The sequence below is a fragment of the Callionymus lyra genome, chromosome 19 (assembly GCF_982586985.1).
Source record: "Callionymus lyra chromosome 19, fCalLyr1.hap1.1, whole genome shotgun sequence".
NCBI lineage: Eukaryota > Metazoa > Chordata > Actinopteri > Syngnathiformes > Callionymidae > Callionymus > Callionymus lyra.
Genome location: NC_141836.1, coordinates 1,042,886 through 1,068,756, shown reverse-complemented (window position 1 = coordinate 1,068,756; position 25,871 = coordinate 1,042,886). Strand labels below are relative to the sequence as shown.

Here is a 25,871-nt window from a genome sequence, read left to right as displayed (position 1 = left end):
CTTAAACAAAAGTATCGACATCAACTATAAGCATAAACATAATCCTCAATAAGTGTAGTTTTTTTCCAACATGATTCTACACGACAAATCAATAGATCAAATATATCATATATATTTAAGTTACATAAAACATAATCAAGTATATTTTAATAAAATGGTGACAACGTTGTTCCTTAAATTGGTCGTGATTTGTATCAGAATCTATTGAACTGATCGACTCTTGAAACAAGTTATTTTTCTCAAACTCTCTAAAAACATGAAAGAGTCAAATCTCAAGAGTTTAATCGACGAAATCTGATTCTTGCGCTAATAACAGGCCAGGAAGACAAAAGCAACAATGAGGACAGAGGAGTTCCTTTCAGATGACTTCAGAGACCCCCCCGACCCCCCCGACCCCCCTGAACCCCCCTCCCAGTCAAGACTGAATGAGGGGCCGGAGCGTCCGGGGCTCATGGATCTGAGGGTCTGTCCACATGATTACATTAGAACATGTGAGTGTTCTTTTGAGCCGCACACTTGCAGCGGTGGCTCAGCAGCTCATTCATATCAGGCCGGCGCTCCACAATGTGCCGTGACAGATATGGCTCTCGTGCACCAGGTTTCTCCACGTGAGGGGCTGGACCCCCTCGTCCTGGGCCCTCTGCAGACCAGGTCCTGGATCGGAAACAGAGGGTGGGCACCCGGGAGACAAAGGATCAAACAGCGAAGGGCAAAGAAAATCCCGTGATCAAGGAAACGCTGAAGTACAACATGTTGATCTGGATTTACTACGATCCATTTGCTGCCTTTGTCTCGTTCACCGGACCGTCAGCATCACACATGCAGGCTCAGAACATCTGTAAAGGCTCACAAAACAACCTCCTCTCTGAGCATAAACACACAACGATCCGACGACCACACAAAAAACAATAAAAGTCATTTAAATATCAACCAGAAAAGTTTATGCTAAAAGATATTGTAAGTTAGTAATATTTGTTGGTATAAATATATAACAATATAATAAATATACAGTAGTCACATGTGGAACCCACAGGATGTACAAGTAGGTTCAGATATGTTGATCAATCAAAATGATCGGATAGTGACATGTCAATCAAACTGTGTTCAATCGTCCCGTCCTTCCCTCTGTCGAGAAGTTATGAAGTCAGTTTTACCAAAGAAATGTTTGAAAAGTCTCATATAGTACATTTAGCAGGAAATATACAACATTTTGATTTTATTTAAATTAAGCTCTTAATAATGGAAAATAAACATTTATTAAAATAATTAAATGAAAATAGTGAAGTTTAAACAGGACACACGGTGACACAGTGGTTGTCGCCTCACAGAAGGTTGCTGGTTCGCTTCTTGTGACCTTTCTGTGTGCATTAGTATGTTCTCCTCGTGTTGTGTGGGTTTACTCCGGACACTCCGGTTTCCTCCCACAGTCCAAAAACATACAGAGGTTGATTGAGAACTTGGGGGAAATTGTATGTAGGTATGAGTGTGTGTGTGAATGGTTGTGTGTCGTCGTGTGTCCTGAGACAGACTGGCCTCCTGTCCAGGGTGTCCCCTGCCTCTCGCCCTATGATACTGGGATAGACTCCTATAAGGGATAAAGCGCTAGAAAATGAATGAAGTTTAAACAATGTTTTACATAAAACCTTCAAAGCTTTCATTGATTACTTTGATTAAATGAACTAAAAACAAAGTCTCTCAGAAGTTAAACATTAGGAAGTCATTAAATTAACCCTTTAACGGCTGTTTTTAGCTTAAATTACATTTAGCAATAGATTGATGTTTGTTCCTTTGGTTCCAAACAGCCTGTAAAATGAGGCAGAAAATCACCCAGAACCGTCTTTTGCAGCGAACCTGACTTGTGTCTAATCCATTCCAGGCCGACAAACAGGTTGAGAAAGAGAAACAGGATGTTTTTAAAGACGCTGCAGAATCAGTCACACACACACACACACACACACACACACACACACACACACACACACACACACACACACACACACACACACACACACACACACACACACACACACACACACACACACACACAGTACTTGTCTTCAGAACCAACATCCTCATCAATAACTGCCAACGTTCATGGATCCGTCCAATGTTGACTGATTGATTCTGATATTGTGGAACAAAAAAGGCGTAAAACTGCACAAAAGTCCATGAAAGTCTGGACTAAGTGGAAAATCCTTCAAACTAATATCGCACAAAGCTGCGGTGATGAGCGTACGAATCCTGACTATTGTGGTTTTGTTTCATTTGGTTGACGGTGAAATGCTCGGCCCCAAAAAATGACGCCTTTTGTAGCAGCAACAAAATCCATGCAAATGAATCCTTTATTCTGTTTCCTGTGAATAATGCCAGCTCAGCACTTTTGTCCGGAGCCGACAGAACCATAAGAAAGGTGGAGAATGTGATGGTGACTGGGCAGCAGAGGAGAGAGGCGACCCTGCTCACGGGTCAACAAAGAACCCTTTATAGCTCCAGTCTGGCTCTTCCATCCAGACTGACCAGCACCGCAGGAGGTCCAGCACGTGCAAGAACATAGACCCGGCTCGTCCACTTCATCTCCAGCCACTGATGCAACAACGGGCCGGAGCACGAGACGAGCGAGAGAAGACGTTCACACAGAAAGACAGAAAGCGTCGGACGTTATCTGTGGATGCATCAGTTTGATGATTTCGTCGAGTGATTCTGAGATAACGCCGCGATCAAAGGTGCGGCCCGAGGCCTTGTTTGTGGTCACTTCTGGGTTCATCCTTTTATCAAGGACTCCCTCGAACCCCAAACACGTCTCCCCGTGTGAAGTGGAGATTCACACACTTTTAACTCTTATTTTGAGGAGACGATGTGTGTGTGCGACAACAACACGTATCAATCACATCAAACACAGGAAACAAAAGCGGAGGCTGTCGGCGTCGGACAAACACTCCCATCAGTCACTGCTCTTTCACGTGCGTCGCTGTTTACTCCGGCATATCTCAAACTGTAAAGACAAAGCCGACCTACCGCCCGCTCATTCAGCGCGCAGCCAACAAGTGGACGCCTGTGTACCCCGTTACAAACCCCCGGATCAAAGAGCAGCGACGCACTTCTGTGGCCTCCTTTCTTGCCTCGCTCTTCCCACACTGGAAATAAAGTTGCCATTAATTAGGCCTGAAGAGTGAGATGTTTCTCCATCCAGTCCCGACCCGAGCCCCCTGCCTGGGGATGACCTGCCCAGCAGACCCCAGAACCCTCCCGCGGCCCCCCTGCCACCATGGGAAGAAGAGGCCCGGGCCGGGCTGCGACTGGAGCTCATTAGAAGAGCCCACCTGGAGGCTGGCCCGGGGCTGACGGGGACCACCAGGACCACGACCTTCTTCTGGAGGGTTTGAGCGTGAAGGGATGTCGGACGCCGCGTCGTATGAGTCGATCTGGTATTAACTGGATCACGGCGCTCGCCTGGCAGCGGTTTTAAGAATCATGATGAAAAAATAAACAACTTAACCAGAGTTTAAAGAATCTCTTTCCATGTTTGACTTCGACGATGATGATGAGTCTCAGAGAGAGACCACGTGGCTGCTCTACACTACAAACGTCTTCAGGTCACTTTCACTGTCGAGAATCTTCTCGTCTCCCTCATAAAACCGAGGCTTTTATAACCGTTTGTGTTGATGCTATCACAACAGTACCAACAATCTATAAAACAATTATGGAAATGAGAAGCTCGTGGACGTCCTTTGAAGTCTCGTGACGTCGTTTACATCTCGTTTGTTGTCGTCGTCGAAGCTCCATCTTCAGTGACGTTTTACATGATGTTCTTTTTAATATCGCTTTAGTGCTCTTGAGCAAGGCAGGAGGTCACATGACTGTTGTCTCTATGAATCCATCCAGAGTTAGTTCTTACCAGTGGTTAGTAGAACGTTCATAGAAATAATTGTTGGGTTTTTCAGGTGAATAAAGTTGAAACTATCATGACCTTCTAAAGCGGCTCTTATGACTGATAATCAAGTATTTGTCATGCAAAGTTTCCATCTTTCACGCCTTCAAACGGGAGTTGAATGGAACCGTAGGGAGGATCTCATGTTTGTTAAAGATGCTTAAAACAACAGCTGAGCTCCCCCTGGATCCGTTAACTCCTCCGACACACCTGAGCAGGTAAGGAAGGAAGAAACTAATCTTCAATAAGTCAGTGATGTTTATGATGCAGTGTTGGTTCTTCAAGTGAACATGATCTGATCAAGTTAATGACGTGGACGAGGACAGACCGACCATGAGGGACAAACGTGTCCTCAGACTTATCTTCACAATCAGGAGCGAGATCTCCTAAGAACTTGTTTGATGAGATCAAAGAGTGAGAATCTGGACCAGCGACCAACAGTTGTGAAGACTGAAGTCACGGAGCGTCTCATCAAGGATGATTAGCATTAGCTTGACTCTCCAGGCTCAGGATGAGACCAGTGACCTGCTGACTCGCCACATTCCACCTGCAGCCCACGGTTCAAAGGGCTCCCGGGACGTCACCCTCCGCACCTCAGCTCCACTCATATCCAGTGACCGGCAGCCCTGGGGCCGGGATCGGCCCGCTCCGCTCCGCGGGTGACCCGGTGCTCCATCAACACTTCTAACTGTGCTAGCTGAGATGCTACCTGCCGCTCCGGGCCCTCAGGTGATGTTTGAATGGCCCCCGACTTAACTCAACCTCTCCCAGCTGAGAGGAGGCAGCATATGGCCGGCTCGGATGAATTCCCTACTGTTCCCGGAGCCTGCAGGCAGATCTCAGCGTCGCGCTTCTCTTTACCAGATTAAGTCTAATAATCTCTCAGTAACGAGACTTTCAACCCACAGCGATAAAACACTCGGGTCTGAGAGAACATGCCGTCACCCTTTTAGCCTTTTATTTTATGACCACAAGTAAGAGTTTTAACTTTCACCTCCATAAACCGGACCAGGACCAGATCCCTGACCCGACCTCACCAAAGTGAGTGAAGTGAAGGTTTCAAACTTCACTGCAAGTACTTTGTTATCAAACAGCTTCTATGTATTGAATCCCAACAAAAGTATTGTTTCAAAAGTATCGATGACCATCAAAATATGTTTAGATATTTATTTATAATTATTTATTGAATACATTAGACCTGAAGCTTGTTGTCGAAGTTGCAGTTTCACACCTTTTATAATAAATATTTAACGTGTGGTCCTTTTAAAAGTTACATGTTGGAACAGAAGTTTATTTTCCTTTTAAAGTTGTGGGTCTTTGTTTGTCATTCTTGTGATGACATCGAGATACTTTCCGAAGCGTCGCTATCTAGTTGAACATTTTAGCATCGTGACAACTTCACTTCAATGAGCTTCTTATCTTCCATTTTCGATGATCTATACGTTTAAAGACTTTAGTTGGAATCATTCCAAAGACAGACACGTCCTGAAGTCTCCTGATGAGTCACTTTGAGTATCTTTGTTGTTTGATGAACTCAAAAATCAAAAGGTTTTACAACTGAGTGAATGTTTAGTCATGTGTCGGTCGAGTCACAGCGTCTCTCAAAGTGTATCTGCTGTATTTGTTTGTCTGTAAATAAGTAAGTCATAGTTATTTGTAAAGATCTTTCTAGACCAGGGTCACAAAGAACTTTAACAATCAAAAACAATAAACAGTTAAAATATATACTTTAAAAGATCAAGACAACACAGAGACAAACACAAGAGTCTCAGAGAATCAAGGAAAAGCCTGAGCTGGGGTGTAAGTCTGGATCAGATCACTGATGGAAGGTCTGACCATGAATAGATCTGAAAGTAAGAACCAGAATTTAAAAATGATCCTGAAAGAAACTGGCAGCCAGTGAAGAGTTTGAAGGAGAAATGTGAGTTCTTCTACTAGAGCGGCTCAGAATTCTGGCTGCAGAGTTTAGTATGAACTGCAGGCGAGAAGATCCTTCTGGTTTAGACACAAATAAACTGTTACAATAGTGTAAACGACACAAACACGTGGATTATAAGATCATGTTGTGACATCATTTAAGTTTATAGATTTTTCTCACTTGAAACATTTTGTGTCAGTTTTTTTCAGTGTTGAACGAGAGACATTTGTCAAAAACACAAGGTTTCTCAGTTTGACAGACATAAGTGACATAAGTCACTCAAGTACTGACTCAACCCTAGAACCTAATCATCAGCAATAACCAGAGTTTGACTTTTGTCCACATTTAGCTTCAACAATTGACCAAGTTCAGCCTCTGGGGCTCAGTTGGATCAACAGTAGAGCTGGATGTCATCAGCAAACATGTGGAAGAAACATCATGATTTGACCAGAGGAATCAAGTACAAACGATAAAGGACCCAGAACAGAACCTTGAGGGACTCCACACAACCTCATTTGATTGACAGATGCACTGAAACAGAAAGGTTTGATGAGAACCAGTGGAACACAGACCCAGACAGTCTTCATCCCTCAGTCTCCTCAGCAGGATCTGGTTCAACTGTCAATAATAAGGATCTGATTATGACCAGAACATGAACTCCTGGACATGAATCTGGGAAACACAGATGAACTCATGATGAGGTCCGAAGTCTGAGATCTTGATTAGATGAACTCTCTCTTGAATTAGACTCGCTCCACTTCCACTGATCCACGAGTCGACTCTTTGACTCAGAGCAGCAGAGGCAGAAGAATCTCTGGTGATGAAGATGTTGTAAGCGACGGATCACTGACGAGTGAGAGGATTTAACTGACATGAAACTGGTCCTGAAACCATTCAAACATGCAGGACCAGCTCCGGATCAGTCCAGGATCGTGGTCTCTTCAGGGGACAGACGTCAGTGAAGGTTCTCAGTCGGACTCGTGAGGTGAGTCTGTCCGTGAAGGTTCATCAGGTCATGGTTGGACGAAGGTGAGAATGTAATAAGTGCTGGAGTCACAGGGTCATACAGTGTGTCACTGGTGTGTTGTGGTCAAGAACCGGAGACAATAGCATTCCAGTCTGGAGACAACCAGAGCCCACTCGCCAGGAAGAAGAATCCAGAACAAGGTTTCTCGGCTGGACCGTCTCTTCTCATAGACGGCGACTGGAAATGCCAGGAATGCTAGACTGCCGCTCGCTAGGAGAGCATGTTGCACTTATTGGCGACTGGTGGGCCGAGCCGCGGGGACCGTGTCCCTCATGAGGTCCCACACAATGGGAACAAGGCATTTATGACTCGGCAGCCGTGGCAGGAGTCAGAGGTTCTCGCTCCGGGTTCGTCCTCTGGCTCGACATCCTCACATGGAAGAAAAGAGCGTCCGGCGCGACTGTCCATCGTGCCGTGATTTAAACGCCGTTATTAAGTCTGGCAGACATTCTGCAGACATGCGATACTTTTCATTACGACTCCGTCCAACATTAACCCGGAGCCGGAATCCCAGGACGGTCTGTCGCTGGAATGTTGAATTACTGATGATATCCAGGACAACCTCTGATGAAGATCAGTGTGTGAGTGTGTGCGTTTGTGGAGTAGATACACAATACACATGTGACCAAACACACACAAACTCCTGAACTAACACTTGCACAAGTAAATGTCACACAATCATACACATTCAATTAAATAGTAATAACAGTATTAATACACACGTTCATATGATCATAGACATAATAACATTTAATAATCTTTAGTAATTATCAGTAAAACACTCGTTAAATTAAATAATCTTTACTAAATTTATTAATACACACGTTCATTTGATCAAAGAAATAATAACATTAAAGAATCTTTAGTAATTTGTTCAGGCTTTTCCTTGATTTTCTGGAACTCCTGTGTTGTTCTCAGTATTATCTTGATCTTTAAAGTATATATTTTATTGAATATTGTTTTGATTGTTTAAGCGCTTTGTGACCCTGGTCTGGAAAAGCGCTCTATAAATACAAATTACTTACTTACTTACTTAATTATAATTCAAACACACATTAATAACATTAAATAATATTCAGTAATTATCATTAAAACACACATTAATTACATTAAATAATCTTTACTAACAATATTAATACACACGTTCGTATGATCATAGACATAATAACATTAAATAATCTTTAGTAATTATCATTAAAACACACATTAATTATATTAAATAATCTTTACTAATAATGATTATCTCAATCATACACGTTGATTACATTAAATATTATTTAGTATTGTTATTTATACACACATTAAAAATGTAATATTTTAGTAATAACTAATAACACACACGTTCATACAATCATACACTTTGATAGAGTTTAGTAATAAATAATAATACACTCATATTTAATCATAAACACAAGCTCTATTATTTTATTGAGTATTGCTTTGATTGTTTAAGCGCTTTGTGACCCTGGTCTGGAAAAGCTCTATATAAATATAAATGACTTACTCTATAAAGGTAAGTGTATCGTTTCCAGTCCTAAAATACTTAAATACAAGTATTAAAAGGTCTGAAACACCTACTTCTAGTCTATACGAGTCAATATTAAACGTGTTATTACTGTGTTATTGTTATTGTTATTGTTTGTTAATATTGTCAACAGTCGTTCCTCCTGCATCAAGATAGTCAATGACTGCCACCTGCTGGTTCTATCTAGTACTGCAGCCTGACAGGTGCTGGTTCCTCTCGAGGATCTGAAGAATTATTCAAGATTCAGATGTTCTTCAGAAACTCTGATGTCACCTGACTTTAGAAAATGGCCGACGACAGGTGAGCGACCGAGATCCGGTCGTGACCTTGATGTTCTAGATCCGTGTGTTTGTATCAGAGGTGTGTGTCTGAAGACCATCGACACTGAAGGTCAACGCTGAAGGTCAACACTGGCACCAATTAGTGCATCTGGTCCTTCACGACACATCCGGTCCACACCCGACCCAATTAGAGCCGACCTCGGGGTCCAGAGCTGCAGCTCCTTCAGCGAGCAGGGGCCCCTCTCTCTTGTTTACCCACATCTGTCTCAGGAGCCCGGGCCGGGAAGAGCCGGGGTCAGGGCCAAGGTCAGAGGTCAGCGCACGTCCCTTTGTGCGGCAGAACCAACATGAACCCGGAGCAGCACCGCAGTCGGCGGACGTGTGAACCCGACACCGCAGGTGAGAAGACACTCTTAGGGATCCTCAGGATCTTCAGGATCTTCAGGATCTTCAGGATCACATGAGAACACGTCTGTGCTGGAAACTAGTGTTGTTATTATATTGATCATTATTTCATCTTTATTTTTAAATATATATCCTGTATAAAGTAGCTCAGTGTGGGAAAGACAAACGTATCTCATTGTTCTGGTGTATTAAACAAATAAGTCTGTACCTGGTTATAAATAAACGCACACAATACACACAAAGATCCACTTCAAGTTCTCGTCTTGTCTTGATATTTGGTTCCTTCTGTGGTTTCATGTTTGAAACATCATCAACATTAAGGCTGTTAGAAAAAATTGACAAACATTTGTTTTAACGTATTGAACAGAATTGTATCATTTTTTCATTGTTATTTTTTAGCTTTAACCTCATAATACATTTTTATCCTAGTTTTGTATGGTTTATATTTCAATAAATTGTGTATTAAATTAAATAATTATATATATTTTTGAATAATAATGTAAATATTCAAGTCGTTGGTTCATTTTTGTGTTGCAATTACAATTCTGGCCGTTTTACTCTAAAGGAAGAATGTATTCAGCGAAATCCTGTTGATGACTGAGGACGAGAGGATACAGTGAGTCTAGCAGCTTTTCAAGCTGATGTTTGGACAAATTTTGGTTTGAAAACAAATCGTAAAGTACTGGACAATACCACACATATATACTTGTTACTACACTATCACAACACCAGAGTCAAGTACTGGACAATACTACACATATATACTTGTTACTACACTATCACAACACCAGAGTCAAGTACTGGACAATACTACACATATATACTTGTTACTACACTATCACAACACCAGAGTCAAGTACTGGACAATACTACACATATATACTTGTTACTACACTATCACAACACCAGAGTCAAGTACTGGTCAATACTACACATATATACTTGTTACTACACTATCACAACACCAGAGTCAAGTACTGGACAATACTACACATATATACTTGTTACTACACTATCACAACACCAGAGTCAAGTACTGGACAATACTACACATATATACTTGTTACTACACTATCACAAAACCAGAGTCAAGTACTGGACAATACTACACATATATAGTTCTTACTACACTATCACAACACCAGAGTCAAGTACTGGACAATACTACACATATATACTTGTTACTACACTATCACAACACCAGAGTCAAGTACTGGACAATACTACACATATATAGTTCTTACTACACTATCACAACACCAGAGTCAAGTACTGGACAATACTACACATATATACTTGTTACTACACTATCACAACACCAGAGTCAAGTACTGGACAATACTACACATATATATCTTTGTTACTACACTATCACAACACCAGAGTCAAGTACTGGTCAATACTACACATATATAGTTCTTACTACACTATCACAACACCAGAGTCAAGTACTGGACAATACTACACATATATACTTGTTACTACACTATCACAACACCAGAGTCAAGTACTGGACAATACTACACATATATACTTGTTACTACACTATCACAACACCAGAGTCAAGTACTGGACAATACTACACATATATAGTTCTTACTACACTATCACAACACCAGAGTCAAGTACTGGACAATACTACACATATATAGTTCTTACTACACTATCACAACACCAGAGCAAAAACTTCACAGTACTACATATATATACTTGAAGAAATGACTTTTTAATTATAAATTATTTGGCTTATCACTCTCTGAAATGTGTTTTGAAGTAACAGAATGTGTTAATCATGTTGACACATCATGACTCTTGTTTCATGTGTGTGTGTGTGCGTGTGTGTGTGTGTGTGTGTGTGCGTGTGTGTGTGTGTGTGTGTGTGTGTGTGTGTGTGTGTGTGTGTGTGTGAGAGTGCGTGCGTGGGTGCGTGCGTGTGTGTGTGCGTGCGTGTGCGAGTGTGTGCGTGTGTGTGCGTGCGTGCGTGCGTGTGTGTGTGTGTGCGTGCGTGGGTGCGTGCGTGTGTGTGTGCGTGCGTGTGCGAGTGTGTGCGTGTGTGTGCGTGCGTGCGTGTGTGTGTGTGTGTGTGTGTGTGTGTGTGCGTGTGTGTGTGTGTGTGTGTGTGCGTGCGTGCGTGTGTGTGTGTGTGTGTGCGTGTGTGTGCGTGTGTGTGTGTGTGTGTGTGCGTGCGTGCGTGTGTGTGTGTGTGCGTGTGTGTGTGTGTGTGTGCGTGCGTGTGTGTGTGTGTGTGTGCGTGTGTGTGCGTGTGTGTGTGTGTGTGTGCGTGCGTGCGTGCGTGCGTGTGTGTGTGTGTGTGTGTGAGTGCGTGCGTGTGTGCGAGTGTGTGCGTGTGTGTGTGTGTGTGTGTGTGAGAACAGTCTAGTTAGAAGCGTCACTCTCCCTCCTCTCACAGTTTCTCTCCTCCTTCTCTTCCTCTCATCAAAAGTGTCCATAATTGACCTGATTCCCAGATCCGTCTGAAGGCAGCAGCACAGCATCGGTGGGTCGCAGCACAAGAGTGTAAAAGGAAGTATTCTTCCAATGTCTCTGGGAGAATCAGCATAATGACCACACACCCCCGTCCAGGTCCAGATCTTGATTAACCTCCTCCTCATCCCCCCTTTCCCACCCCCTCACATTCACACACCCAGAGTGGCACCGAGGCCCCTGACAGATGGGAGAAGAGTTTCAGGGGGTTCCGCTGAACAAATGGCACCGTGGTCCAGTGTGGTGTTGTCAGGGCTTGAATTGATCCGGGACTACAGAGGTTTCCCTCGGCCGGCTCGTCACAATGGCAACAAGTGTGTCGAGCCGGGAGCAAGCTTGTCCGGGCCTGGGAGCCCCGGCTCATGAATGATGGCTCGGCAAATGGCCCTCCTTTCAGCCGCGCTCATTGTCGGACCCGCTTCTCTTTCATGGCTCTGCTCGGAAAAACTTGCTTTGTTACTTTTATTGGGTCTGATTGGTTTGTGATTCTGAAACGTGTTGGGTTTTTTTGTCCGGGCCGCGATGGTCTCACGGTACCGTCCCGGGAACGATGTAAATCTATCCGTCGTTAGCTGACGGGGGGTTCAGTGACTGACGGACACGTCTGACGATTTATGTTTGTGCCAGTGTGAGCTCGGCTCCGTCACGCCCCCCAGTATTTAACACTCGTCCTGAAGTTTAACTGCTTCATTCACACACAGTCGCACAATGTCGCTGCATTTACACACAATCCCATGAAGATGTTTGTGACGTCGGTTCATGTCGTTTCTTAACACGACCTTAGGATCGAAAGTCTCAGTTTTGAAAACTTTGATTCAACAAAAGCATCATCGATTGTGTGAATAAAATACTTTTAAAGTCATTTTCGTGTGTTTTTAACCCTTTGATCTCAGAGGATCAAATCCTAAACACTTAGAATTTTACGGACTTAACCACGGATTGCGTATGATTTACCAAGATCGTGAGACTCTTAAACCAACTGGACATTTTTATATTTGTCTTTGTTTTCAGGACCTGAGACAGAAGTTCAGAGACGTTTGATACACGAGTGAAGAGTCAAGTCGGTCCAAAGTCAGCCATAGTTCCTCGTACAACATCAATCATATATAGAGGAAGAAGAGAAGTTATCTTTTGACACTTTATCATATTTCACAGCAGACGTGGAGCTAAAATATAGACTTATTTAATGTATCAATTCTTCACGTGGAGCTTCAATAACAGACGTTACAGTCGAGCAGTTTGAAGGTGTTTAGATGTTGTTAAGAGTCTTCTTGGACGAAGATGAAGACGAAGACAACTGAGCTCCAGTCGCTACATTAAAATGAACAAACATTTGTCTCTAAAAAGAACAGATGACTGTGAAAATAATCCACATTCCTTCTGAGAACGGTGGTTAAATACATCCCTGATACATGACAGATCGTCCTGTACGTCATGTGACGAGCCTTGCTCAAAGGTCAAAGGTCAGCGTGACCTCGCGTCAGAGTTTACAGGCTCCAGGACAACAACAGCTTCAGGTTAATGTTTCACCGCGTCTGGAGAGCAAGGAGGCAGCGGAGGATCGGTTGGAAACAAAGAGGTGATGGATCGACTGGTAAACACATGAATGGATGGAGAGATCACTCTCGTCCGTCGCTCTAATGGAGGTTGAAGAGCTGCTGACGCACATTTGATCCTCAGGAGTAAACAAGGTCCTCAGTTACGTTTTCAAAACCTTAGTTGACCAGAAGATAAGGAAAGAAGATTAAAGTTTCTACACAGGAGAGAATTTCAAACATCAACTTATATATGAGCAAAGATTTGATCAAAAATATTCATGAATCCAAACACAACGACAACAATAATAATTATCAACACAAAAGCCACAATAAAAACGACAAGAACAACCAAATTATCAACGATAACAATTAACAACATTGACATCAAGAAATAACATCAATAAAAACGTATATAAACTTATATATAATACACACGATAAAGTTTAATTTGACATGTTTTATAATACAGTGTCGTCACTAACTTGACACAAAATGAATCATTTGTTATTATTCTTTATCTCAACAATGATGTATGTGTTCTTTAAATCTTTATAAGTAAAGTTAAAACAGTTATAATGTGACTTTATTCTATTTTAGAACACTTGACACATATAAATGTTGTACTTTAAATGCATTAAATCCAGCTATAATACTTGAAACCTTGTTATAAGTTGCAATACATTATTAAAACATATTTTATGACGCCATAAAAATGTATTATATTCTTGTAATAATGTGTTTATAATGTATTTTATAAAATAGATTTTACTTAAGAAGCCGATGTTCGTCGATAAGATTTGAATCAAGAATGAGTTATGAAAGTCTGGTCATCTACGGTGGAGAGTGAACCCCTCAAGAGTGTGGGAGGTCGATTTGAGTTTTGAGCGACAGAAACATCTCTGCTTCACTGTCGTCGGCTCTGCAAAGAAGCTGCACCTCCATGTGTTCGAGGCGTAGGACGCCGGCCGAGCTCGTATTGTGGTCCAGATCCAGGCTCCGGAGAACAGGACGTGGAAGAAAGAGTCTTGGGGTGACAATCAATTAATTTTCATTTACCTCCATTAGCACTGGGCCGGGATTTGCATGTGAAACTGCTGCCAAACGGGCTTCTTTCTAAAGAGGGCGAGGGCCACATTAAGCTAATGACGGGGGGCAGAGACAATGAGTGCATGTGTGGGAGGAGAGGAGGCCGGACTCTTCGCTCATTAACACCACACAGCTCTGCTGTCACAGGCCTCACAGGCAGATCATTAACCACTCGGCCCTGTGAGGTCCGGACGTCCAGCGCCTCCATGAAATCAAACTCCTCGTGTATGACGTGGACTCCAGACTCTCTTCGCCGAGACATTCATCTCTCATGTAATGACCCGGTCCAGGACCGCCCACCAGGACCGGATTGTCTGGGTCTCGGCAATATGGGGGCGTGTGAGCCGTGATTCATGAAGAGAGACCACACAGTCGCTCGCTCGGTGATGACGTCACCACAGAAGATGATGTTGCTGGAGAGAATCCATGTGTTTTGACTCTTGACCCTTGACCCCTGACATGATGGAGTCTTCATCACCTTCACTGACTTGACTTCACGTGTTCCTGACTCTTGACATGATGGAGTCTTCATCATCTTCACTGAAATGTTCCTCCAGGAAGGACAACAAAAAGGTCCAGCTTTTCTAAACACAAATATGTATCTGTTTATTTACACGTCTCTGGACTACATTTCTTTATTCATGTTCCCAAAAAACTTCAAGCATTAACTTCCCAAACCTCCCATGTATTTGTTCCGTGACAATAAGTCTCTCACAGATGACAGAGCTCCACCATCAACCCTCTTTCACATGACATGACACTATATATTCTTCTTTTTACACCTTTTTTCTGCCTGGAAATTGACAATTGTTCGTACTAAACTATAAAAATCAGGTTAAAAAACTTTAAAGTTCAAAGACATTGAGCGATAGAAGGTGAGAAAGGAGGAGAAAGTCGAACCTCGATCCTGTGATTAAAGTGCAACATGAGCACAGAAGCATCACATTTATTCTTCTTTTCAAACGTGCACGACGACATCTCTAAGTCTAACACTAAAGAGCAGAAAGAAAAGCTCTTCTGGTGAAGTGGCTGCAGACTTCCTGCCTCTTCCTCCACTTTGTGTGTCAAATTAAAAGCGGATTAGACGCGAGCAGGAAGTTTACGGCGGCGACTTCTGGCTCCACGCGAGGGGAGGAACCAGAGGGATGAAATGGAGCGGAAGCTACGAGCGGAAGAAAAGGACGACAACAAAATGGCCGGAGAGAGCAGACAGGGTCACAGACAGACATGTCGCTGACAAAGAGATGTTCGGGGAGAACATGAGCGACACCTGTCTATTCACCACCAGCATAACTCTCGAGGCGACACGTTTACGGAGACAATTATTAAACCAAAACAATAAATCACTTTTCCTCGTGAGGGCGATCCTAACCATGTCCTGAGAGCAGATACTTTTAAAAGTTCATTGAATAGAAAATTATTATGTTTTTAACTTCATCGACTCAATTCTGCACCGTGTTGCTCTTCTACTGGTTATTGTTCTTGTTATATTCATTATTATTCTGCCGTTTATTTGAATGTTTAACTTAAAAATGTATTGTTTTATGTTTTGTGAACTTTCTGCTGAAAAATTCTAAAGGAACCAGAATCATTAAATACAAAATAATGCAGTTTTAAAGTGTATTTCTCAAGATCAAAACATGTGAAATATAATTCATTTAAATAACAAGACAGCTACGATGTATATTTGAACATAATAAATAATAGAATCACCCAAATATGTTTGCAATAGCACAGATTAAACAAGATCATGATCATGTTTTTTTTAATATTTTTAACGTTTTAATTAGTTAGCATAAGTTCTGTAATTCTCCAGTTCAGTGTGTGAAATAATAGTTGATGTCAATCAATCAACTTCATTTATAAAGTACTTTAAAAACAGTCGATACAAAGTGTACAATGACATGAAAGTGCTAAGAAAAGCTCAGTTGTGTTTTAACTGTATCTCTGAAGATAAAACAATATCAAATAAAACAAGTAAAAAGCACTAAAAACAGCTCAGAGCTGCTGTGTTAAAAGCCAGAGAATAAGAGTGTGTTTTAAGACAATATTTTAAAATATATTTAATTATATATTTTATTTTTAGGACTTTCACAGCAAAACTTACAAGTAAAAAATAATTGTTTCACCTAATTTTTAATTTTTAATTTAATATGATCTATAACTATTTTATTTATTATTGTTTGTTCTATTTTTTTTTAATACGTCTACTGTTTGCATTAATATTATGTTTAAGTGTTTGTCTTAATGTTTTGCTGTAACAAGTTAAATTAAAGGGGAATAAATTAATATCTTATTTCCGAGCCTTTTCTTACAAAGCAGAAACCTTCTCATAACCAGAAACAGTGTAGATGGTGAGGAATATATTCAATGGAAAACACTTGTAAAAAATATATTTTAAGTTTTTGCGTCAGAAATAAATTTAATCAAACCTGATACCATCAAATATTAACATGTATTTTTGACACAGAAAAATATTTTATTATTGTTTTATTTTATTATTTACACACTGACGGTTCAACACTGTATATATAAGTTACATTTGGACAGAACTCAAAGAATTCTGAGCCGCTCTAGTAGAAGAACTTACATTTTTCTGATCCTTCAAACTCTTCACTGGCTGCCAGTTTTTTTCAGGATCATTTTAAAATTCTGGTTCTTACTTTCAGATCTATTCATGGTCAGACCTTGATGATCTGATCCAGACTTACACCGCAGCTCGGGCTCTGAGGTCTGTGGATCAGAATCTACTGATGGTTCCTCACTGATCTACTGACTCCTTCAAGAAACATCTCAAGACACTTTTATTTGAGCTTCTCCTTGATTCTCTGAGACTCTTGTGTTTGTCTTATCTTGATCTTTTAAAGTATATATTTTAACTGAATATTGTTTTGATTGTTTAAGTGCTTTGTGACCCTGGTCTAGAAAAGCGTCTCTACAACTTACTCACTTATTACTGCTGCTGATGAGGGCGTTACATTAAAGGGAAGACAAATATTGAGGTGACCTCCTGCCTCCTCCTGTACTCAGGCACCCCCCCACCCTCAAAACAAAGAGGGAGCCCAGGAGAAATCAGATGGCTTAATTGTTCCGGGACAATTAGACCATCACTCAGGAGAACATTGAGCAACCGAGCAAGAGTAGCAAAAGGGAGGAGGCGGCTGAAGAAAGGGATGAAAGAGGAGGCACTAAAACACCCGCTGAGAGAGAGGGAGTCGCGGGTGAGAGAGAGAGGGTCCGGCTATTGACGGTGTGACAGGCCGAGAGAGGCCGGAGCAGTTTACAATACTGTACGCTGCTGTTCTGCACCATTAAGTGGCTCGGAGGGCAGGTCCAGACAATGGGCTTCTGTCCCGCCGGAGAGGGCCAGCAGCTCCAGAGGACTCTTCCCTTTCACCCCATATGTTGGCAGCAGCTCACAGGACGCCGCTCGCACCCCGGCCACGTGCTCGGCATCTGGACACACCCGGTCCGGCCACTGTCCTCGCTGACCACAGCCTGCTCCGCTGGTCGCCACGGTTACGGGCAGCACTTGCAGAGATTAAGGACAGGAAGTGATTTCAGAGGAAAGTCCCAATTATGTTGGACTTAAGAGGCCGATCCAGACACGAGGTTCTGAATTAGGAACCAGACACAAATGAAGTCAGTGTCGACGCAAGAGCGCTGAGTCAAAAATAATGAAATAGAATTAAATAAATCTACAAAAACAGGTTTAAAATAACATTGTTTTAATTTATTTCAAACTGTCATGACTTTTATATACAAAGTGAGAGAACTTGTAATGACGTATCATCTAAAACCAAAGTAGATTTAACAATAATAACATAATAATAATAATAATAATAATAATAATAATACAAATAATGAAATGTATTAAAGCTGATTATATTAAATATTCTATTATTATATATGTTTTTAAACTGTTAATCAAATATGATGTTAGATATTAGGTAAACTGTCTTCTTTGTTGAGGACTACAGATGGAAAGTAGCATCTGGTGCAGAATCTTTTTAATGTAACTGAACATTGTCCTTTTAAATAAACTGAACTGAACATAGAAAACAAGAATGTCTATAATTCCAGTCATTGTGAGCCTGAACTTTCTCCCTCTCTCTTCAGAGTTTACGGTTTATTTGGTTTTAAAATGTTTTGCATCCTTTTTCATCCATATTTGTTATTTATATTCATGCATTCATTGATCAATTTTCTACAGCTTCTCTTCAGGGTCACAGGAGTCTACACTACTTTTCTCTTTTCTAAAGAAAGCAAAGCTACATTCATGTCTGACCCCGACAACACTGCATGTTTCAGCCAGTGTTACACACAAATAACTATACAAGTTTCAGCCAGTGTTACACATAAATAACTACTAAAGTTTCAGCCAGTGTTACACACAAATAACTACAAGAGTTTCAGCCAGTGTTACACATAAATAACTACTAAAGTTTCAGCCAGTGTTACACACAAATAACTACTAAAGTTTCAGCCAGTGTTACACACAAATAACTACTAAAGTTTCAGCCAGTGTTACACATAAATAACTACTAAAGTTTCAGCCAGTGTTACACATAAATAACTACTAAAGTTTCAGCCAGTGTTACACATAAATAACTACTAAAGTTTCAGCCAGTGTTACACACAAATAACTACTAAAGTTTCAGCCAGTGTTACACACAAATAACTACTAAAGTTTCAGCCAGTGTTACACACAAATAACTACTAAAGTTTCAGCCAGTGTTACACACAAATAACTACAGAAGTTTCAGCCAGTGTTACACACAAATAACTACTAAAGTTTCAGCCAGTGTTACACATAAATAACTATACAAGTTTCAGCCAGTGTTACACACAAATAACTACTAAAGTTTCAGCCAGTGTTACACACAAATAACTACTAAAGTTTCAGCCAGTGTTACACACAAATAACTACTAAAGTTTCAGCCAGTGTTACACATAAATAACTACTAAAGTTTCAGCCAGTGTTACACATAAATAACTACTAAAGTTTCATCCAGTGTTACACATAAATAACTACTAAAGTTTCAGCCAGTGTTACACATAAATAACTACTAAAGTTTCAGCCAGTGTTACACACAAATAACTACTAAAGTTTCAGCCAGTGTTACACACAAATAACTACTAAAGTTTCAGCCAGTGTTACACACAAATAACTACTAAAGTTTCAGCCAGTGTTACACACAAATAACTACAGAAGTTTCAGCCAGTGTTACACACAAATAACTACTAAAGTTTCAGCCAGTGTTACACACAAATAACTACTAAAGTTTCAGCCAGTGTTACACATAAATAACTATACAAGTTTCAGCCAGTGTTACACACAAATAACTACTAAAGTTTCAGCCAGTGTTACACACAAATAACTACTAAAGTTTCAGCCAGTGTTACACACAAATAACTACTAAAGTTTCAGCCAGTGTTACACATTAATAACTACAAAAGTTTCAGCCAGTGTTACACACAAATAACTACAGAAGTTTCAGCCAGTGTTACACATAAATAACTACTAAAGTTTCAGCCAGTGTTACACATAAATAACTACTAAAGTTTCAGCCAGTGTTACACATAAATAACTACTAAAGTTTCATCCAGTGTTACACATAAATAACTACTAAAGTTTCAGCCAGTGTTACACATAAATAACTACTAAAGTTTCAGCCAGTGTTACACATAAATAACTACTAAAGTTTCATCCAGTGTTACACATAAATAACTACTAAAGTTTCAGCCAGTGTTACACATAAATAACTACTAAAGTTTCAGCCAGTGTTACACATAAATAACTACTAAAGTTTCAGCCAGTGTTACACATAAATAACTACTAAAGTTTCAGCCAGTGTTACACATAAATAACTACTAAAGTTTCATCCAGTGTTACACATAAATAACTACTAAAGTTTCAGCCAGTGTTACACATAAATAACTACTAAAGTTTCATCCAGTGTTACACATAAATAACTACTAAAGTTTCAGCCAGTGTTACACATAAATAACTACTAAAGTTTCAGCCAGTGTTACACATAAATAACTACTAAAGTTTCAGCCAGTGTTACACATAAATAACTACTAAAGTTTCAGCCAGTGTTACACATAAATAACTACTAAAGTTTCAGCCAGTGTTACACATAAATAACTACTAAAGTTTCATCCAGTGTTACACATAAATAACTACTAAAGTTTCAGCCAGTGTTACACATAAATAACTACTAAAGTTTCAGCCAGTGTTACACATAAATAACTATACAAGTTTCAGCCAGTGTTACACACAAATAACTACTAAAGTTTCAGCCAGTGTTACACACAAATAACTACTAAAGTTTCAGCCAGTGTTACACACAAATAACTACTAAAGTTTCAGCCAGTGTTACACACAAATAACTACAGAAGTTTCAGCCAGTGTTACACACAAATAACTACTAAAGTTTCAGCCAGTGTTACACACAAATAACTACTAAAGTTTCAGCCAGTGTTACACATAAATAACTATACAAGTTTCAGCCAGTGTTACACACAAATAACTACTAAAGTTTCAGCCAGTGTTACACACAAATAACTACTAAAGTTTCAGCCAGTGTTACACACAAATAACTACTAAAGTTTCAGCCAGTGTTACACATAAATAACTACTAAAGTTTCAGCCAGTGTTACACATAAATAACTACTAAAGTTTCATCCAGTGTTACACATAAATAACTACTAAAGTTTCAGCCAGTGTTACACATAAATAACTACTAAAGTTTCAGCCAGTGTTACACACAAATAACTACTAAAGTTTCAGCCAGTGTTACACACAAATAACTACTAAAGTTTCAGCCAGTGTTACACACAAATAACTACTAAAGTTTCAGCCAGTGTTACACACAAATAACTACAGAAGTTTCAGCCAGTGTTACACACAAATAACTACTAAAGTTTCAGCCAGTGTTACACACAAATAACTACTAAAGTTTCAGCCAGTGTTACACATAAATAACTATACAAGTTTCAGCCAGTGTTACACACAAATAACTACTAAAGTTTCAGCCAGTGTTACACACAAATAACTACTAAAGTTTCAGCCAGTGTTACACACAAATAACTACTAAAGTTTCAGCCAGTGTTACACATTAATAACTACAAAAGTTTCAGCCAGTGTTACACACAAATAACTACAGAAGTTTCAGCCAGTGTTACACATAAATAACTACTAAAGTTTCAGCCAGTGTTACACATAAATAACTACTAAAGTTTCAGCCAGTGTTACACATAAATAACTACTAAAGTTTCATCCAGTGTTACACATAAATAACTACTAAAGTTTCAGCCAGTGTTACACATAAATAACTACTAAAGTTTCAGCCAGTGTTACACATAAATAACTACTAAAGTTTCAGCCAGTGTAACACATAAATAACTACTAAAGTTTCAGCCAGTGTTACACATAAATAACTACTAAAGTTTCAGCCAGTGTAACACATAAATAACTACTAAAGTTTCATCCAGTGTTACACATAAATACCTACTAAAGTTTCATCCAGTGTTACACATAAATAACTACTAAAGTTTCAGCCAGTGTTACACATAAATAACTACTAAAGTTTCATCCAGTGTTACACATAAATAACTACTAAAGTTTCAGCCAGTGTTACACATAAATAACTACTAAAGTTTCAGCCAGTGTTACACATAAATAACTACTAAAGTTTCAGCCAGTGTTACACATAAATAACTACTAAAGTTTCAGCCAGTGTTACACATAAATAACTACTAAAGTTTCAGCCAGTGTTACACATAAATAACTACTAAAGTTTCAGCCAGTGTTACACATAAATAACTACTAAAGTTTCAGCCAGTGTTACACATAAATAACTACTAAAGTTTCAGCCAGTGTTACACATAAATAACTACTAAAGTTTCAGCCAGTGTTACACATAAATAACTACTAAAGTTTCATCCAGTGTTACACATAAATAACTACTAAAGTTTCAGCCAGTGTTACACATAAATAACTACTAAAGTTTCAGCCAGTGTTACACATAAATAACTACTAAAGTTTCAGCCAGTGTTACACATAAATAACTACTAAAGTTTCAGCCAGTGTTACACATAAATAACTACTAAAGTTTCATCCAGTGTTACACATAAATAACTACTAAAGTTTCAGCCAGTGTTACACATAAATAACTACTAAAGTTTCATCCAGTGTTACACATAAATAACTACTAAAGTTTCAGCCAGTGTTACACATAAATAACTACTAAAGTTTCAGCCAGTGTTACACATAAATAACTACTAAAGTTTCAGCCAGTGTTACACATAAATAACTACTAAAGTTTCAGCCAGTGTTACACATAAATAACTACTAAAGTTTCAGCCAGTGTTACACATAAATAGCCACAAAAGTGCTGATACGTTCATGATATAAACACACTTTCATTCAAGTTCGTCACCAACATTATTACACGAGTGTCACTGAGGCACGACAGGAATGTCCTCACGAGACTTTAAAGAGAAACTTCTTCAATAAAAACACCCATAAATGGTCGACAAGAATCTTTCACAAAAGCTTTTGTGCAGCGAACTCGCGGATGAATGTCGCGAGCATTTACATGACTGTAGCTGCTGCACTTCCTTGTGTGCGGCGCTGACTCCTGCTCTCTTCAGGCGCCTGACAAAGGCCTGTCAGCCTGATGGATCCTCGAGCCACAGCCTGCATCTCAAACCAGGTCCTGACGCCCGTTTATCCCCAAACAGACCCCCCCACTCCAGGCAGGGAGGAAAGTAAGCGAAGTGACTCGGAGAAAAGAGGTCGGGCGAAGAGAAAGAGGAAGAATCTTAACAAGTGTTTACCCTTTTTCTGTTGCCAAGCTGTGGAGCAATAACCCAGCGTAGCGAAAGGCCTCGCCTGATCCAGGAAGAAAGAGCCGGGCCCGCGGGGTCAGGGGTCACTAACTCTAGCATTGTGTCTGACGGGGCGAGCACACTTCAGCTTTTCTCCGGCTTTCAAAGGCCCGCGATGGGGGTGGGAAGACGGGCCCGGAGAACACTGGGTCAGGACCAGGAGCTTTACGGTCGTTGTGGAAGAAAGATTCTGGACCTAAAAGGTTAAATGAAGAGCGAAAGGGTCCTTCTGTCCAATTATCCAGGGACAAATGCTCTCCGCGACCCGCGGGGGTCAGAGGTCGGCGCAGCCATTGGCGGCGGCACACTCTGGCTTTTCATCCAGCAGATGAGATGAACCTCTGCTGTGTTTATTTAAGTGACATCCGGCCCATAGTCCAGGCATAAATAATACCAGGCTTGTGCCACTCAGCGGAATTAATGTACTTTGGTGTCGTTGAACTGAGCATGAGAGACGATCACAGCACCAGGATCAACATGGAAGAACCTCAGAATATTGACATGTTGGATTTATTTTAATGTTGTTTTTAGGCAAATTAATATTTTTTTATTCAATAACTATAATTTATATATTTGTCTCTTTAAAATATCAAATTAAAAATGTATTAGTTTCAGAGTTTGATATTATATATATATTATATATATATATATTTATATTTTTCAATTCAATATATTTAATGTATAGTTTTTTAAATTCAATATAAACTATTATTATAATGGAGTCTCCAGACTAAACCAACAGAGCACAGAGCTACTGGTTCAAACTCTCATCCAATCATGCGACACACGGACGATCATGTGACTGATCGGTGAAGTTGCTCTGGACTCCTTTGGTTTGGTCTGGAATAGGAATAATAATCAAACTTTTTTAATTCAATAATAAAAAAAAAAGAAATGTTAACGTTTTTATGTTTAAATGATTGTATTCAAATATTTGATTTAAACAAATGTAACATTTCAATATATAAATAACTTTTTTTTTTTTAAATAAAACCAAAAAATTTCACAAAAAAATCAAATCAAATTTTCAACATTTTAAATCTTAAGCAATTATTAGGTTAAGTTAAATTAAATATTTTAATATTCTGATGATATACTTCCATATTAAAGATGAAAACATCCATAGATCCAACAGAATCTTCACCCACTTAAATAACTAAAGAAATAAGAACCACTGGTCGACACACTGAAGCTGAAGGTTTGTGTGAATCATGAGTTCGAGTCTTTTCTTCGTCACAGTCAGTCCAGCGCAATAAATTCTCTCAAAATCCCAAATGAATGACACAACAATTCATCAAAGCCGGAGACTCGATCAGCTGGAACACACCGAGCTCCATCAAAGCCTTAAATCTCTTCCTCTGCAGAATCCATTTAGCGAGGCTTTGCCACACTCCAGCGGGGGGTTCTTGGGTGGGACACCAGGCGTGGCACCTCTGGGGTGAATTATGCACCCAGTGCTTGTGTGTGTATAGTCTTTCTTGTGTGTGCCGCTGGATTTGCTTCCCTCTGGGAGTCCTCTCTGCGGGTCCCCTCTGTCCCTCATGAGCCCACATAAGCCTGTTGGACACACATCTGAGTCACATGGTCCGGCCCAGACTCCCGGGGTCTTCCAGGCCCTCGGAGAGCGCAGGAGGACTTTTAATCAAGGATCAGGGAAACAGGTTTCCGTAGGACCCCCTGATTATAAGCCCGGTCTAAGACCCGGGCTCAGCTTGTCGTCCACCTCGAGCCAGAGAGGCCGGATCAAGCCCTCAGTGCAGGCATGAGGTCAACATTTATTGACCGTCTTAACCGTCATCTGAGAGGTCTTCATCCGGCGCTCAGCGGAGTCCAGGAGAGCTGGACCAGGAGTCCACGTCTGCATGAACTACAGGATCCGCACGAGGAGACTTGAACTGGTTTCACTCTTGAAGCTTCATCAACAGCTTCTGCTCCATCACACATTTATCTGAACATGTTTGCTCTACTAGTGACGGTTGATCAGTCGATACAAGACTGTCGTTCAATTCTACATCGATGTGTTAAAGTCTTCGGCAGCTGCAATTGGCTGGGCGGCAAAGCATCACTGATAAACTATCCTGCTCACTCTAGTCATTACAATAAGTCCAGGATGTAGGACTTTCAGGTGGACGTGTGGATCTACTGTGATGGTCCCTCACATCTTGACTTGATCATAACTTGAACTATTAATGTTTACAAACTAGAATCAGACTCACTTCTATGGTCATGACTTCACGTTGAAGGATCCACAGAGAACATCTGAGATCTTCAGTCCAGGCTCTGTCCTGACCTCGTCTTCTGGCCGGACATGCTTGAAGATCTCCTGACGTGGAGAAGATCATGTTGAGGCTCAACTTTAAAATGCATCAATCTCTCTGAAAACATATTCCTTATGAATATTGTTTTTGTTTTAACATCTATTACGTATATTTGAAAATAAACTATTCATAAAATATAAAGATAATAACACAATAATAAATAGAGAAATGATCAATAATAAACACAAGTGCACATACACAGTATCGGGGTGAGGGAGTGACAACATTTTGATTTATATATTCATTCATTCATATAATACCTGTGACCCTTGTATGACCTTTATTTAATGTGTACTTCTTATTTGAAAATTATTTTGATACAATTTTTTGACACACATTAGTATTTTATGCTCCCAACAGCAAGAAGGTCTGGTTCAGCAGAATCATGGGCATCAGTGGCTAAAAGAAAAAATAAAGGAGGGAATGTTTTTAAACATTTATCCAAAATCTATTTTCCTGGAGT

The 25,871-nt window shown here is 40.2% G+C and overlaps 1 long non-coding RNA gene across 1 annotated transcript in view; it reads right to left on the bottom strand.

The window, feature by feature from the left end:
• Positions 1-476: 476 nt before the first annotated feature.
• The window catches only part of LOC148058861 (uncharacterized), a 29,412-nt gene continuing 4,017 nt past the window's right edge, over positions 477-25,871 (bottom strand). Inside the window, exons 2-3 of the long non-coding RNA XR_015709448.1 lie at positions 25,307-25,413; positions 477-654 (exon numbers count right to left, since the gene is read on the bottom strand). This is a non-coding gene — a long non-coding RNA (uncharacterized LOC148058861). The remainder of the gene's footprint in view (positions 655-25,306; positions 25,414-25,871) is intronic.